The following is a 15,150-nucleotide window of genomic DNA, read 5'->3' as shown; positions in this document are numbered from 1 at the left end:
CTCCAACAGATTGTAAGGCAGAAATAAACTTACTCAAGTATAAAAAAATAAAACTGTGTGACTAATTTAATTAATTAATTGAATGGATTTAGAGTCAAAATGTATGAAGAAATGAAATATTTTTACTGTTATGGCATATCTATAATAAAGTAAATGTACTAACAGTATTAAGGACATTGACAAAGAGCTATAGTGTTCTTTTGCATTAATATTTTAACCATGTGTGGTCTTAATTAAGCATATTATTAAATTAATTACTTGGGTTGCAGAGATTAAATATGCAAAAGTGCATTTTCTTGCAACTTTGGTATATTGAAAAACTATGGAGAAATCAAATAGATCACATTTCTTTTAGATATTTAAGCTATTTTTTTAATATCTTGAATGTACTAGTTTTAAAAGAAATGTTAGATTTATAACAGTTGCAGAAATACATACTGGAGTGATTTGATTTGGGGCATAGACCTGTCATCACACTTCTCTGTCTACTCTTTCACCTGCTCATGTGTTGGGCACATGTGGAGTGAAAGTTCTACCTTTAGGTCCTATTCAAAGAGATATTTGTATCTGAACAAATATTAAACATACTATGTAACTGATTTCTTTTTTATAATGCCACAGTTTGACATACAGTAGTTCTTTCACTGCCTTTTGCATAATATCTTTTGCAGTTATCTTTACTATGATATGTAGCTACATATCAAAATGGGTTTGTCAAAATGATTTTTAATATTTCACTGTTGAGTTAAATTATTTTTAAAACCAGGTCATGAGAATATATAAAAAAAAATAAGCTCTGCAGTATATTTTAAACATTCAAATATACAAGTATTTTAAAATCTGAACTTTTCATATAAAAATGTGAAGGATAGCATTATCTAGTTTCTACAACAATGCTTGGAAAATATTAAGCATTTGATAAAGGTGAACTTGTATGATTATTACTATTCAAATATTTATTTGAATTTATTCAGACTTGGACTGTACTGGATTCTTTGTAGATACATAAGAAAAACCATGTTGGGAGTTCCCGCCGTGGCTCAGTGGTTATCGAACCTGACTAGCATCCATGAGGATGCAGATTTGATCCCTGGCCTCACACAGTGGCTTAAGGATCCAGCATTGCCGTAAGCTGTGGTGTAGGTCGCACACATGGCTCAGATCTGGCATTGTGTGGCTATGGTGTAGGCCAGCGCCTACAGCTCCAATTCGACCTCTACCCTGGGAATATGCCGTGGGTGTGGCCCTAAAAAAACAAAAAGACAGACAAAAATAAAAAAAAAGAATTATGTATCTTGAGTTAAACGTTTTAAAAGTAAAATTAACATTTTTTGCTGTATATTGATTATTTTAAGTTATATTTTAAAAGAATAAGTTCTAATAAATGAAGAGTAATTTCAACTCATTTTCTCAATATTATTTTTGCCTGGTAAAATTATTTTCAATAATAAAAATGTGAAAACATACATTATAGCCTCAAAAATTCAAAAAAGCAACTAATGCATTTGTATTTTACATATTAATATAAAACTAGAAATAAATATAATTTCTTAAATTTCCTTCTCAGTGATTTGCTCATACCTTAAACTTTTTGATTTAACTTTTTTTTTCCTTAGCTTAGTCTAAAACGTGAGATGGATCTATAACAATAATGATGGCATCTGGAAGACATTTTTAGCAATAGACAATGCCAAAAATCAAAGGAATGCAACATGTGGATAAAATATTATAACTGTAGCTGTGTGGTTAGGTGTTTAGATGCTCTTGGGCAGTTGATGCCTTTCCTTTGATAAACAACGTTAAAATGCTAATGCTAATACTCTAATGGTATTTCTAAAATATTAACATTTTGATATCTATCATCCAAAATCATTATTCTCTAAGACTTCCACTGTATTATATTTAAGGAGACAAAATTCTTTAATTTACTTTTTATTATTATTTTTGTGAATTAAACCTATTGAATATCTGCAAATTATATGGTATTAAGGAATTATCAATAAATAACTAAGGGAATAAATTTATTCTCTGTATAAAAATAAAATGCAAGTAAAATAAAATCAGAGTAAAATCAAACCACTAGATTAAGAGTAAATAAAATACAGATATGCTGTCCAAATCTGCCCTTTGAATATATGAAATATTCTAAGACTATTTTGGGGGGTAGTGGAAAATAAAAGGGAAAGATGGCCTATAATATTAGAAATGAAATTTGTTCTATAACTTTGAAAATAAAAATTTTTTATTTTTTATTTCATTTCCTTTTCACATTTTAAAGTCCCATCATAGAGTACTCAGGTCTCTTTTTAACCTTTTAACATTTGACTCTCTCTGTATGTATGTATGTGTATACATATGTATAATACACGTAAGTATGTATGTATAGATGTTTGGATGTTTGTATCTACATACTTGCCCACCTACCTACCTAGGCTATGCACCTGGAATAAATTGAAATGGAATATAAAAATAACCAGAATCCAAATAATTACAAGGATAATTCTGTAATTAGGAGGGGGAAATAAAGTCCTTGTTTTAAACTGTGACCTAATGACTAAAACTGTTGATTCTAAGCACCTGTTTAATTCTTTATTTAATTTTCCCTGTCTCAAGAAAGATCTCCCTTTTCGTTTACATCTTCTCCATTTCTATGCTTTTCACCTCAGCAGATTAATCCCAGGGACAGTCTTGTAATTCTTTCTTCCAGTCTTAGTGTTTTATCAGCAGAGGCTGAGCTATTCCAAATATGGCCTTCTAGGTAGCCTAACATCCTGAGGCTATTATGAAGACCAAGAGTAGCTGGACTCTTTGTTTTTCTCGTTATTCATTTCTAAAATACTTAACAATGCTCCTAGCTCCATGACAGATGATTATAGCTCTTGTTTTTGGACCACTATGCAGGGCACCCAACATTAACTCAGTTCTTAGTTCACAGACTTTAATCTTCTATTTCCTATAATTCCTGAAGAGAAAGGGTATTGTTTCAGGACCATGTCTGTATACTTAGAACAGAAGCTCTCTCACTTAGCTGCTCAGCTCTTATAAATATAAAGAGATTAATCTTTTTATTTACCTGGTCAAAGATGAGATTAATTTATTCTTTTTCAATGTTTTGAAATACTTTCCAACAATTTTCCTATTTTTTCTTTTCTAGAGTAATGAAATCTGGCTTGGTAAGATTCATGAATTAAAAAAAAGGTATAGTCATTCACTATAGACAACATGGCTGTAGGAGATATATAAAAATAATTTTATTAAAATTGGGTAAGAATAGGGCCCAATGTATTTTAACTATAGTTTCAAATTTTGATTACTCCTTGTTAAAGATGATAATTTTAACAGTATTTCTGCAAATTGGTGATAGATCATCAATAAAGTTGGAATCTAGAAGTAATAAAATCATTAACATATTAGTTTATGGAGAAGAGGCAAAAAATATTTTTCCAAAGTTATGTAAGAATAAGGCCCATCGTATTGTGTCTATAGAAATATATTTCAATTATTTATTATTAAAATATTACTTGTCCAATTCATTTATTTATCTACAAATTAGAGAACACACACTAAAAAGAAAAAAATAAATTATCTTACAGTTAATAAATTGATTGATTACTTTAATAACATACTGTAATAAGCAATAAAGCTAAGGTATGCTTAACTGAGTGAATACCTTAAAACCATACAGAGTTTAAACTGCATGTGCCCACTTATATGTGGATTTTTTTTTAATAGTAAATACTACAGTACTACATGATTCACAATTAGTTAAGTCTGCAGATGTGGAAATGGAGAATCCATGTATACTGAAGGATAAGTTATATTTTAATTTCTGACTGGGCAGAGTGTCAGTGCCCCTAACCTTCACATTGTTCAAAGATCAACTGTATTAACATATAACTGACAAGCTTTTGCACAGCAAAGGAAACCATTTAAAAAAAAAAAAAAGACAACCTCTGGAATGGGAGAAAATAGTTTCAGATGATGCAACTGACAAGTGCTTAATCTCTAAAATATAAAACAACTTACACAACTCCGCAGCAAAAAAAAAAAAAAAAAAAAAAAAGCCCAATTGAAAAGCGGGCAAAAGACCTGAACAGACTTTTCTCCAAAGAAGATATACAGATGGCCAAAGTGCACGGGAAAAAATGCTCAACATCATTAATTATTAGAGAAATGCAAATCAAAACTACTGTGAGTTACCACCTCACACCTGTCAGAATGGCCATCACTAACAAGTCAGCAAATAACAAATGCTGGAAAGGGTGTGGAAAAAAGATACCATCCTACACTGTTGGTGGGAATGTAAATTGCTACAACCACTATGGAAAACAGTGTGGAGGCGCCTCAGAAAACTAAATATAGAATTACCATATGACCCAGCAGTCCCAGTCTCGGGCATATACTCAGACAAAATTTTCTTTGAAAAAGATGCATGCACCTTTATGTCCACTGCAGTACTATTCACAATAGCCAAGACATGGAAACAAGCTAAATGTCCACTGACAGATGGATTAAGAAGATGTGGTATATATACACAATGGAATACTACTCAGCCATAAAAAGAACAAAATAAGCCATTTGCAGCAACATGGATGGAGCTAGAGACTCTTATACTAGGTGAAGTAAGTCAGAAAGAAAAAGCCAAATACCATATGATATCACATATCTGGAATCTAATATATGGCACAAATGAAGCTTTCCGTGAAAAATAAACTCATGAACTTGGAGAACAGACTTGTAGATGCCAAGGGGGAAGGGGCGGGGGAGGGAGTAGGATGGACTGGGAGTTTGGTATTAATAGATGCAAACTATTGAATTTGGAGTGAAGTGAGTAAGCAATGAGATAGTGCTGTATAGCACAGGGAACTATATTTAGTCACTTATGATGGAACATGACGGAGTAAAATGTGAGAAAAAGAATGTATATATATGTGTGACTGGGTCACTGTGCTGTATGGGAGAAAATTTACAGGAATTCCTTGTGTTGCTCAGGAGTTAACAAATCCAAGTAGAATCCATGAGGACGTGGATTCAATCTCTGGCCTTGCTCAGTGTGTTAAGGATCTGGCATTGCTGTGAGCAGTGGTGTAGGTCGCAGACGTGGCTTTGATACCACATTGCTGTGGCTGTGGCATAGGCTGGCACCTGTAGCTCAGATTAGACCCCCAGTCTGGGAACCTCCATATGCTGCAGGTGTGGCCCTAAAAAGCAAAATAAATAAATAAATAAATAAATTAAAATAAACGAAAAAGAAAGAAAATTTACAAAACAGTGTAAACCAACCATAATGGCAAAAATCATTAGAAACCAATAAATAAATAAATAAATAAATAAATAAATAATTAAAGTGAACAATCCTCACAAAAGCAGCTAAGAATAGAATCTACAGTGATAAAGCAACAAGTCTTATTTCATTCATGGTAATTGCCCATATGCCTGATTTTGTTTTTCCTCACCCTCTCAAATTTGTTGATCTAAGCTTGTGTTTTCACAGCCTAGCATGTTAGAATATAGGGTATAAAAAACAAATCCTATGAGGAATCAGATAAGAGAACTTATTCCATAAATTTAGCTTGAAGACTAAAAGGCTGTATTCTCTTTGTAAGGATAATTTAGGAATACATTTTCCTCACTCTCCTTCCTACCCTGTCATCAGGAAAGTGATGGGGATTATCTTTCTCAAATTTTTGTATTGCTGGGAGAGACAGTATAGTCTCCTGAAAAATTATAACTGTTAGCCAGTCTTCAGTCAGGATTTCAGTTAGAATCAACAGCACCATGGAGTTCCCTTGTGGCTCAATAGGTTAAGGATCCAGCATTGTCACTGCAGTGACTTGGGTTGCAGCTGTGGCACAGGTTCAGTCCCTCCCTGGCCTGGGAACTTCCACACACAGTGAGTGCAGAAAAATAAAAAATCAACAGCACCTAAGTAGTCCCCCAATTTTTAAGCCAAAAATTCAGTTGAAATCATTTTCGCTCTGATAATTCCTCAGGCACTAGGCAGAAGAACAAGCAATTCTTCTCTGAAGAACTAATCTTCAATCCAGGCTTGAAGATTTTCATAGATAAAGTTCTGTGTTTAAAAATAAAAATGTAAAGACATTGGAAATATATCATTATGAGGTAAGAGATCATTTAATTTGAAATAAATATATATATGAAACTTTTGAAATTAAAAAATATAATAGTTGCTATTAAGAATTCAGCATTCATGAATAGCAGGGGATGAGACAAAATTGAAGAGATAATTAGTGAGATAGTTAGAATATAGTTGTGAAGGAAATATCCAGAAAGAAATATACAGAGAGGAAAGAAGTATGTATTAGTTTTCCATTACTTGAGTAACAAACAAGTTACCACAAATTTAGAGGCATAAAACAACACTAATATATTTGTTCACAGTCTGTATATCAGCAGTCCAGTCAGGTCATTACAGCATTCTCTGAGTCTCACTAGGCTGAAATCAAAGTGTTGGCCAGCTGTGTTCTAGTTTAGAGTATGATGTCTTGTTCAGTGCTCATTAAGGTTGTTAGCAGAAATAAGAATTGGCTTCCAGAATTAGATTTCTCTGAGGTACTAAAATCTCCCTACATAACTTTTTACCCTGGCATCCTCTAGTTTTGAAGTCAGCAACACAGAATCTCACTTGTGTCCATTACCTCTAGAGCTTTATATCTCTTTTTCAGGAAGAGCCTGTTTCCTTTTAAGGGCTTATTTGTCATTTTCACCCAGGTTAATCTCTTTCTGAAGTCAGTTTGCCATATAACGTAACCTAATCATGTGGCAGTTATTCCACAGAATTGTACAGGATGTGTGTAATCCCTGGGGTCACAGATCTTGAGGCTGTTATATAATTCTCCTACCACATAAAATATGGAGAGATTAAGTTATGAGAATATAGTGAAAAATGTTATTATCTAATCAGTGTTCCAAAGCATGGAGAGATGATATGGTGGAGAGACAATATCTAAAGAAGCACCAGTTGGTAAATTTCAACAACTGATAAAGTTTGAGCTTATTTATATATGTAATGAAGTCCTTTTTGTTTTAATCCATGTCTGTCTGAATTTGCTCATATAAGATAGGTAAACAGAATGATAAAGTCAGCAAACAGCATTTTATGTTATATAACTTATTATGAGATGAATATATTTTGCCCTACCCAATGACATCAGTTAGGTGCTAACATATAACAGTCAATCTGTGACAGGCCTGAAAGCTAAAATTAAATTAGTCAGTTACAGCTTGAAGGAGTAGAAGACGCAAAACTCATGAATAAGAGATACAAACTGCCATTTATTACCCACTGCCATTCCGAAAAAGCAGAGTATTAACATTTGCTTGGATACTTCCTCCATCCTCAGTTCCTACCAAGCAATGCAAAGAGGGCAAGATGATAGATACCTGTACACAAAGGGGATTACATCATAGGAGAGGAATCCTGAGTTCATGAAACGCAATTATATAATGTCCAACGGGAGTCAGTATCACTATCTTCCAAGGATTTTTTGCCATAAAAACATACTTGAAAAGGTAGTCTGGAACAAAGGAAAATAGTATCTCACTCAGAAATTTTGAAGAAAAGTAAGAGACTCATGGAGAATAGCTCCCATCACTCTCCTTGTTTCTCCACCATCATCTTGCCTTCTGGTGAACCGCCCATTGAACACCTTGTTTTTCTAGACAGCATGGTCCTCCAACTTTTCCCTTAGCACCCACAAGAAGGGCTTGATGGTGCTGATTTGATGGCCATCACCTTTCAGATATCTTCCTTTAAGACCCAGAAACAAGCTTGTGAAAGGTGTTTCTGCAAAGGAAGCATGAAGCACAATCCTCAGTGCCAATTACTGTCTTCTCAGGAAGGAGCCATGTTAATGCCTGACTTTAACAGTCTGTCTGGATGGCATATTTTAGGGTTCTCAGTTCAGACCAAATAATTAAGTCCAGATAATGGAATGAGAAGGAAGACAAATAAATAAACAAACAAGCTAATATCACTTCAGGATGTCCTTCATGAAGCAGCAAAATTTTTAAATTCCATTAAATCTTGACTTTTGATTATATCTTTTTTGTATTCGATGTGATATAAAGTTAAAAAAACATATAAATCATTCCATCTGCATATTAAATATTGAAAACGATCTTTAGGAAAAGCGTTTGTGTGACTGAGTTGTGAGTTCAAGTAGATACTTTTTTTCATGAAACAACATTTTTTTCCAAAATCATGATTATTAGACTTGGATATTTTGCAGGTTTATTTCTGCAAATGAGTGATATGCTCTTGTAGTTTTCAAGGGAAATAATTGGAAGTGATTGTTGCCCATGATAAAATTTGAGCTTCCAAGCAAAAATTAAAATTTGAGGAATTATATCCTGCCACTGTGAGCTTGATAGCTTTTCAGTACTTAGAGATTTATCTGACAAGATTATTGTAGATAATAAAGAATGTGAGTTTGTGATATTGTGTAAGGAAATGTGTTCACCCTTTTTGGAATATTTGTGTGTATGAATGGGTAAATGGATACTAATGGATAAATATCAAGAAATCTAATTATAATTTAACAGGGTTTTCAATTTTCTAGGATTTCTAATGTCCCAACCCAAGATACTGAGATAAAAATAGTAGTGATTTCAGACACCATCAGGTTAATGGATAAATGACTTCTGAATATTAGACTGAGAACAGTCCAAATCATCTGATGCAAGGAGATTTCAACCCCATATTTATGGTCATTATTAGGTCTAATTATTAGCTCTCCTAGAAGGTCATCAGCTTCAATATTTTTATTTATTTTTATTTATTTTTATTTTTATTTTTTGCTTTTTAGGGCCACCGCTTTGGCATATGGAAATTCCAGGGAAGGGGTCAAATTGGAGCTACAGCTGCCGGCCTACACCACAGCCACAGCAATGCTAGATCTGAGCCTGTCTGTGACCTACACCACAGCTCACGGCAACACAGGATCCTTAACCCACTGAACGAGGCCAGGGATCAAACCCACAACCTCATGGTTCCTAGTCATATTCATTTCCGCTGCACCACAACAGCTTCAATATTTTTAATAATATACACCAGTATTTAAACAGATTAATCCCTATATGTAATAAAGGTTGAGATAAATTTAAAGTTATTAATTTGTGATTTACTTTTTATTTTGTTTAACCATGAATAAGGATGTACAACAGTCTTTGAACAATTAGTGTTTGCTTTCTACCCTTTTCAAAAGTAAATATACAATATTTATAACATGCAATAAAGAAGTCTGTGGAATTTAAAGTAGGCTTTTGCTATGTGTGTGAGAGAGAGAAGGAGAGAGGGAAATTGTGTTTTAGTGGGTGTGATTCTGAAAAATGGCTTAGTCTTTTCTATCAGTTTTGTAGTAGAAGATGCCATTAAGTGTAAGACCAGCTATTTTGAGAGCTCATTATTTCTTTCGCTTTTAAGTGTCATTGTAATGGAAATTGTTGCAGTGAGACTGACTAGTGATGACAACTCTGGAAAACTGACCTTTACTCACTTGATTTATGTCATCTCAGCAAGGCTTTGTCATCATTAACATCAGTATATTCAGATGGATTCTCTAAAATAGAGCCCCAAAGCTTTATTTTACTGAAATATAATAATTGACTTCTCATATATTGGTTTCACACTGTAAGAGAATGAAAAGAGAAAAGAAAAAAAAATTAACTCTTTAAAGTTTTATTTACCTGATTCTCTTAAGTTTAGATCAGAAGTACTTATTTTTGAGGTATTTCTTTTGAAAATTAAGTTACGTAACAAATATAAGCCACTATTATGTTCTAAAAACAAAATAGCTAAAATGATTTTGTCAATATGCAGGATGATCAACTGTCACCATTTTGCCCAGTACTATCTTGGCTTTTAAAACAAAGATCCTCAGAGTTCCTGTCGTGGCGCAGTGGTTAATGAATCCAACTAGGAACCATGAAGTTTTGGGTTCGGTCCCTGGCCTTGCTCAGTGGGTTAAGGATACGGGGTTGCTGTGAGCTGTGGTGTAGGTTGCAGATGAGGCTTGGATCCTGCGTTGCTGTGGCTCTGATATAGGCCGGCGGCTACAGCTCCAATTCGACCCCTAGCCTGGGAACCTCCATATGCTGTAGGAGCGGCCCAAGAAATGGCAAAAAGACCAAAAAAAAAAAAAAAAAAAAAAAATCCTCATCCTGGAAATCTCCTGAATCCATGGTAAATTCAAAGTATGACTATGTGCACACCTACTCTAACAGTCAGAACATAATTGTAAAAAATGTAACTTCAAATAATCTGCTTTACACCATTATATACTTTTAATTTATCTAGAACTAGTGGTATAGTGGCTAATTTAGCTTATAGACATGTTTTGCTTGGTGTATAATTTATCGAACAATATAGTTCATTGTAACGAATTGCCCTAACACCATCTTAAAACAACATGTATTTATTACCTCAGTTTCTGTGGGTCATGAATTGGCATAATTTAGTCTTTGGGACTGAAGACTTCAGATCCCCCGTTGTAGTTTGGTTGGAAGCCACCCCCTCTCATTTCCTCGGGAGTGAAGCTCTCCAAAATGCCAGTTTTCTTTATCAAAGTTAGCAAAAGAATGAGTCTGCCAGTAAGACAGAAGTCTTAATCTTATGTAACTTAAATACCAACGTTATTTGTTGTACTTATTCATTAAAAATGTGTCAATAGCTTTAGTCCACATTCAAGGGGAGAAATTTACATAAGAATATAAATACCAGGAGATGGGGACCAAAAGAGGGCATTTAAAGTCTTGTCTGCCTTATTACTTAGCTGTCAGAGTACTTAAGATTGTGTATAATTATGTGGATAACATTCTATATCCATAACATACTGTCCCTTCCAGCTGTCATCCTCCCTCCCAAAGTTAATGATTTTTCTGAATTTAGGCACTATTGACTACTGTCATCTCTCTTTGATTTTCACATGAGTGAAAACATATGTAGTTAGTATCTTTTGTTTCTAGCTTCTTTTAATCAACATTTTGTGTTTGAGATTCATATATTGCACATTTATCATTGGCTTATTTTTTCCATTGTTACAGAGTATTGCCTGTATTAATATCTCATGATTTATTGATGTAATTTACTGTATATCAATTAAGGAATATATGTTATAAAGAATAATCTTGCATTTTAACCTTTCATATCTCCATTCCTTTTTCTAAACATTTTCCCCACTTCAGTCTTTATTTTCCTCCAGTCTTCCATGTTCTCGTGGTACCCTAGTGTCGACTCAAAGGCAGAGATCCATATAAACTTATTGCATGGTGATCCTGATTTAATGTTACCATTTTTGTAAGATTTATATTCTCTAAAATTAATGCAGAACTTTTAGAATAATATTGGTATTTTAATGGAAGACATCTCCTAGCTGAGAGGATAATTCAGAAGGAAGAGGCTATCTGTTAAAACACACCTGAATGAACATGCTCCCTCCATCTAATGTAAAGATAGGTTAGATTTTCAGTGTTAGTTATAGTTGAGAAATACTTTCTTTCACAGGATACAAATATGATTGGAGGTGATAATGTGATATCAAATCCTTTTCTATGTACTCTAAAGTAAGATGTTCATTCTCTGTTGAGTTGGCATTGAAATAAAAAAGCAGAGATGCACATGTACATTCTTGGAAAGGAGACAATGTACTTAGAGTAGAAGGAGAGAAACAAATTAGCTACAAATTCAAGAGTGTTATTTGAAACTTGTTTTAAAATTTTTATGTCCTTTATTCAGTTTCTCCAAAGTTTATTAGTAGTTAAAAGTATAAAAAGAATTTCAAACTTATTACACCAAAGAATACTGAACATGTTTCCTAAGTTCTCTCTTTCGGGATTTTAAATTCTGAGTAAGCCTATTTGCACCAAATTCTGCATTTCTCATTCATGTTTGGGGAGTGATATCCACTTTAATCTTAAATCTCTGATGTACATCTGTGCTTATTTTCAAGAAAAAAATGGGAAAAAAAAAGGAAAAAACCCCTGAATATTTAGTTATGGTGTGGTAGCTTTCATGTTTGCACATTTGGAATCTCCCATGTTTTGAAATCCTTGCTTTACTTTTAGTTTTGGACAGCGATCATATCTTCTGAATAATTTCAGTGAGCATGATAATGCTGAGTAGGAGAGAAAGGCACTCCCCTAAAATTATGTGCCGCAAGGAAATTTCAACACTTTCACCATCCAGCTTATTTCAAATAAACAAAAAATGGAAGTGGTTCATCCATAATAAATCCCTGCTGTGCTCTGCTGTGTGTTCATGACTAATTTCTTCACTAACCACAGCTTTGCAGACTACAACCTTAAAATGCCAGGCATTCTTTATAAAAACATGGGCTTATTATCAGGGTTGTGCTTTTTCTTATCCACAGCTCCCTAGTGACTTGTTAACAGTCCAAACATAAATGTCTTCAAAATACTTATGGAAAATGCAACTGTAAAATTTTTTGGAATTATATAGGAGCCTTCATGTTATAAAGTCAAAAACTAAAACAATAATAAAGAGTAAGTTGTTACTCTAAGAATTGGTTTAATACATATAATTTTTCATCACAGAAATAGCAAGTCTTGTAGAAACATTAAGGAATTATCTAGTTGTTTCTACGTGATTAAACAGAATGACAAACCATCTCATTTGAGGTTTCTAAGTGACTTACCTGAGGCTACCAAGCAAATTTGAATGAGTACTTGCACTAGGACTTGTTTTACTCCCACATCTGCTTTATAACTACTTAAAAAGTCAGACAACACTTCTCTGACATTTTCTACTTCATTTTCTGTAAGCGCCATTAAATATTGCTAATATCTCTTGAATTTGTTTGATTTTATAGGAAAACATACATCTTTCTTTTAGATGTTTTATAGATAACAATGAGGTTCCAGTCAAAATCAGAAAATTTCCCTGTCAAGCTTTTCTTATTCCCAGGAACAGAACCAAAGTTGTTTTCAAGCTACAAATACATTTTTTGAAATTTGTGATTTATTTTCTCTTTCAACATTCTCCATGACTCAAGCACAACATCTTCTTTCCATTCTCAAGGGCTGAGAATCTCCTTAGGAGTCTTCTGATATGCAAGTGGGCAGCAGAATTGAACTAAGGTACTGATTGATTAAACAATGAATACAAGTTTTTTAAGTGTCCATTAAGGAAGAAAAAGCAATCAAATGGCTTGAATTATTTAACTTCCTTGCCCCTTCTCTTCAGCATTCATAGTTTATATATGGAAGCACTTTTTCAAGCTTCAGTATTCTTGGGGTTTCTTTGCTCAAATTTATTTCCAGGAGAATTGTATACCATCTACCTTCAGGAAGTTACCTCTGTAAGCAGGCTATTTTGTGTTATTCTTACCTTCCATACTCGTTAATTGGAGCAGAGCTGGACAGCAAGTATACAGTTCTTTGGCTTAATAGAGACTGTTACGTTGCTTCCCCTGGTAGCTTGAAATGAGGGCAGAGGGATGATAATGGTATGGCTGCTTGTGCTGGAGCTAAGGGAAAGATCACGTATTAATGATTTCATTCACAATTATTTTTTTCCCCACTGTGTTCCTATTGTTTGCATTCCTCTATTTCAGCACTTATGGACATTCTGAACTTGCATTTTCCCTTTGATTTTGGTGTTTGTTTCTGCCTCTTTTCAATGGAAAAGAAACTCTTGAGACTAGGTGTGATAGCTTACTCATTTTGTATCCTATGCATCTAGAATAGTGGCTAATAAAGATAGTATAAATTGGACAATTTTGCATCTTTTTAAAAATTACATTTCTTTTCTCTTTAGTTTTTTTTCACTTTAAGATATATTACAATGATCTTGTAACTTAACTTCATTTACTTATGAGCCTTTTCCAAATAATGAAAACCAGTTTGAATTTTGAACATGTGTTTTGCCAGCCATTTCTTCTAGCTCTGAAACCCAATTGTGTGTGATGTCTAGTCTATCAGTGATGAAAACATGAAACGACCTCTATGAAATATTATTATGCCCTCAGGTTGGAGCATTGATTCATTGGTATTTACTTTTGTTGGTGTGTTCACACAGATTTGTCCACCAACGTAATAGTTTTATAGGCTGGATGGTATATATTAGTTTAAGACTAATAATATGATGTTGAGATAAGATGAAAATGTCTCTAAAGTTCAAGTAAGACAAATTAAAGGTGTCTAATATCTCAGGCTAGTACTGTCATAGAAGATAAAATATAAATATACATATTGAGAAAATCATTTACCTAATTTTTTCCATAGAAGTTTCTTTTAAGATTATTTCCACAAAATACTTAATGGTAGACAGTTTTTTTATGAACATGTGGCAGGGAAATAAAATAAACTATTGTATGTGTGAAGATCTACATTATTTCATAAACTTACTTTTCAAATTATTTAAAAAGGGCAATGTGTTCCAAAAAATAATTATTGGTTATCTATTACTGAGCAAGTAGTATTCTATGCCTTGGGAATATAGCAATTAAAAAATAGAACTTCCTGGGTGTCCCCGTTGTGCCTCAGTGGGTTAAGGAACCAATATTGCATCTGTGAGGATGCAGGTTCAATCCCTGGCCTAACTCAGTGGGTTAAGGATCCAGTGTTATCCCAAGCTGCATCATAGGTCACAGATGCAGTTTGGATTGGGTGTTGACTGTGGCTGTGGCTAGGCTGCAGCTGCAGCTTCGATTTGACCCCTGGCCCAGGAACTTCCATATACCTCAGGAGTAAAAAGAAAAAAAGAAAAGCAGAGATCCCTGCCCTTGCAGACATTTACACCCAAGAAAAAGAGGAAAATAAAATAAATATATAAGTATAGTACTAATGACTCTAAAAAATCTAAAGCAGAGATTAGGGAAGTCTAGTTCTATATTTTTTTTTTTTTGGCCTTTTTAGGGCCACACCCATGGCATATGGAGGTTCCCAGGCTAGGGGTTGAATCAGAGCTATAGCTGCCAGCCTATGCCACAGCTATAGCAACGTGGGATCTGAGCCATATCTGCAACCTATACCACAGCTCACAGCAATGTTGGATCCTTAACCCACTGAGCAAGGCCAGGGATTGAACCTCCGTCCTCATGGAAGCTAGTCAGATTCGTGTCTGCCCAGCCATGATGGGAACTCCTGTGGTTCTGTAATTTTAAACAGGGG

The sequence above is a fragment of the Sus scrofa genome, chromosome 9 (assembly GCF_000003025.6).
Source record: "Sus scrofa isolate TJ Tabasco breed Duroc chromosome 9, Sscrofa11.1, whole genome shotgun sequence".
In the NCBI taxonomy this organism is placed as follows: domain Eukaryota; kingdom Metazoa; phylum Chordata; class Mammalia; order Artiodactyla; family Suidae; genus Sus; species Sus scrofa.
Note: the sequence above shows the minus strand (reverse complement) of the source record.